The 3,418-nt window shown below is 34.8% G+C and overlaps 1 pseudogene; it reads left to right on the top strand.

Annotated features, from left to right (window-relative positions):
- The first annotated feature begins 294 nt into the window (after window positions 1-294).
- On the top strand, window positions 295-1,044 carry LOC105742637 (annotated as a pseudogene).
- The last annotated feature ends 2,374 nt before the right edge of the window (window positions 1,045-3,418 follow it).

The following is a 3,418-nucleotide window of genomic DNA, read 5'->3' as shown; positions in this document are numbered from 1 at the left end:
CCTAATTTTATTTTATCCAATATGAATAAGCCTACTTAATGAGCTTCCTGTGACTTTCAATGCCACTTCTTTACATACCAGTGTTCCTTATGTTCTCAGATCTATGCCTAAGTTTCTTTTCTCTCTCACTTACCTGTCTGTCTCTCTGCACAAATACTGTATTCTTTAAATTAAGATATCTTGGCTTTCTTGTTTCCAGCTGCACGGAAACAGTACTTGTGTCTAGGAGATCCCAAAGGTAGGACTTTTCTTTGCGCACTTGAGGCCACCCACAGCGGCTCTGCAGCTGTCATCATGCCACAGAAAGAGTATATTGAAGTACACCATAAACTCTATGCGTGCCGCTTGGATTACCATGAGAAAAAGAGAAAGAAGGAAAGTTCGGAGGCTCATGAATATTCAAGAAGAAAAAAAAAAGATTGGCGTGAAGGCTAAGCTCTACCACAAATAGTGCCATGTGGAGAAAACACAAATGAAGAAGGCTATCAAGATTCATGAAAAGAGAAACACCAAATAAAAGAATGATGAAAAGACTCCACAAGGAGCAGTACCTGCCTACCTTCAGGATAGAGAGGGACAGTCTCATGCAAAAGTACTTTCCAACATGATTAAGCAAAAACAAAAAGAAAAGGCAGGAGAATGGGAAGTTCCTCTGTCCAGAGTTTGTGCCCAAGGAGAAACGGAAGTATTAAAAGTTATTTGAACTGGAAAGAGAAAAAAGAAGGCATGAAAGAGGGTGATTACTAAAGTCTACTTTGTTGGAGATGATTTTACAAGAAAACTACCTAAATATAAAAGGTTCATTAGGCCAATGGGCTTACGTTTTACGAAGGCCCATGTAACACATCCTGAACTGAAGGTCCTTTTGCCTGCCAATACTTGGTGTGAAAAAGAATCCTTCATCGCCACTGTATACAACTTTGGGTGTTATTACCAAACGAACAGTGATTGAGGTGAACATGAGTGAGTTGGGCCTTATGACACAAGGAGGCAAGGTTATTTGGGGTAAATATGCCCAGGTAACCAACAATCCTGAAAATGATGGATGTATCAATGCAGTCTTACTAGTTTGACAGATGCTTCCCACAATAACTTCTTACACTAATTGAAGAGTACAGACCAATCAGGAAAACCATAACTTGAATACTGCTGAACAACTCTCATGACTACATTCATCAAGAAAACTATTCATTAAATTGTTAAAACATTTAAAAAATGAAAACATCTTGAAGTTTTAATGTCTGAGTTGGGCATGGTAACACATTCCTGTAATCCCAGCACTCTGGAGGCTTCAGAGGGAGGGGGTTGAGACAGGAGGATTACAAGCTTGAGCTCAGCCTGAGCAACTTGGTGAGACCCTGTCTCAAAAATAATAAATGGAAGAGGGTTTGGGATGTAGCTGAGTGCAAAGGTGCTGGGCTCAATTCCCAGTACCAAATACAAAACATCCTGGTATGTGTAGTAATAGTCCTTATTACTTGTCCTTCATACTCACCTTGGATCCTCTTAGCTCTTTAATATTTTGTATGAGTTTTACTATCACTTTATCAAGTTTTATGAAAACTTTCTGCTGAAAAAGCTTGTTTGGAATGGTACTGATTTTACAGATTAAATTTTTTGAGGAGTGGAAATCTTTAAGTTCTTCTTTTATATCTTTCAGTAGTGCCTATAGTACTTTTCATAAATATCACAACTTGTCATTTTTGTAAATTGGTACTTATTAGTGTTGCTTATTATTTTGCATAATAACTTTATTTTAAATAGCTTTATTAAATAATATTTTACAAACTGTTCACCGATTAAATTGTTAATGAATGTATGTGAGTATATACAAATGTGTATTTAACACACCAGTTAAGACAAAAAACGTTACCATCACCTCAGAAAGATCCTTCTTCCACTTTGAAGTCAGTATCTTCTTCCACCAAGTTCTTGGCAATAACTGATTCATTCCTGATCACAATAGTTTGCTTTTTTCTTTTGAGGAGTCCATATAAGTGGAACAACTTGCAAGGTGTGATAAAAATTTAGTGAATATTTCTATTCTAAAATGTAAAAGAAAAGTTGCCATTTATGTCTCTCAAAATACTCCCCCTTGCTTTTAACATACTTATACCATCATTCTTGCCACTTTCTGAAGCTTTTCTACAAGTCTTTTTTCTGTGCTTATCTTTAGTTTTGCTGTCATGACTGTCTCGGTGTCTTGAATGGACTCAAAATGTTGCCTTCTCATGGTCATTTTGGATTTGAGGAAATGCAAAAAAGCTTAAGGTACCAGGCTCAGTGAAGAAGGTAGACAAGAACACATTGCAGTGATTTTATGAGAAGCTGCCTTTCCATGTGATGGCTCTTGGCAGCAGCATTCATTGAATTTTTGATCCTATCTCCTGAACACACAACTTATAAGAATTTGCCATTCTGTTTTTTTTTCAAAATTTTATTGATAAACAGATAGCAATGAGACAGTTTCAAATCAAATCGGAAGTACAGTTTCAACAAATAATACACTGCATATATTCTTCTTAGTGGTTAATTGCTGTACAAGATGCAGACTTGAGATCCTATTAGTGGCTGTTCAAATTTGCTTTCCCACCATTATACTAGTTGTCCCATGGTATCAACATTTGATATTGTCCTTTTTTTCTTTCAGCTATTGAATAACTTCTTTTCTTTTTATTATTTAAAAAAATTTATTCATTTCAATGAGAAAAAAGACAAAATAGCAATGAAACAGTTTCAAAACAAGTTAGTAAGACAGTTTCAATAATTAATACATTGCATATTGTTGTCTGCACAGTAGTTATTCAGAGGATAAGATGCAGACATGATAACTTGTCTAAACACTATTGGTACATACTTTTATTCTCAGTGAACTAAGAGAAAGCTGTATACCTATCCTAACTTTTATATATATATATATATATATATATATATATATATATATATACATTTTCCTTCCCCCCTTTTTTAAAACAAAACTTTTAAAATGTTGTATTTTCTAATTATCTTTTGCTATTGTATAAGAAAATGATTGATGCTATAAAATATATCCTATGGAACAGTATTGATGAGCAGTATTGAGTCCCTTAATAGTTGTGTGAACACACTCTTAATATTTTTATGCAGCTAGTCCAATAGTCCATGGATGAGGCTAGGAGTCTAGCTCAGTAGTGGAACTACTGAGGCCCTGGGTTTTACCTCAATTACAGCTTTAGAAAATGTCTCTAAAAATGATACTTTCTTTCCAATACTTAAACCTGTTCCTCTTCCCTGTCTTATTGAATTGACAATGATCTTGTGAATACAATGGAAAAAAGTATGTTAGAGAACAGACATTATCTTGGTCATGGCTCTCATGAGAATGTTCCTAAAGTTTCTGCATTAACTATAATAATTATACTAAGTTTTAAATAGCTAT

Source organism: Octodon degus, unplaced genomic scaffold (assembly GCF_000260255.1).
Source record: "Octodon degus isolate 3935 unplaced genomic scaffold, OctDeg1.0 scaffold00063, whole genome shotgun sequence".
In the NCBI taxonomy this organism is placed as follows: Eukaryota; Metazoa; Chordata; class Mammalia; order Rodentia; family Octodontidae; genus Octodon; species Octodon degus.
Note: the sequence above shows the minus strand (reverse complement) of the source record. Positions and strands in the feature narration are given on the sequence as shown.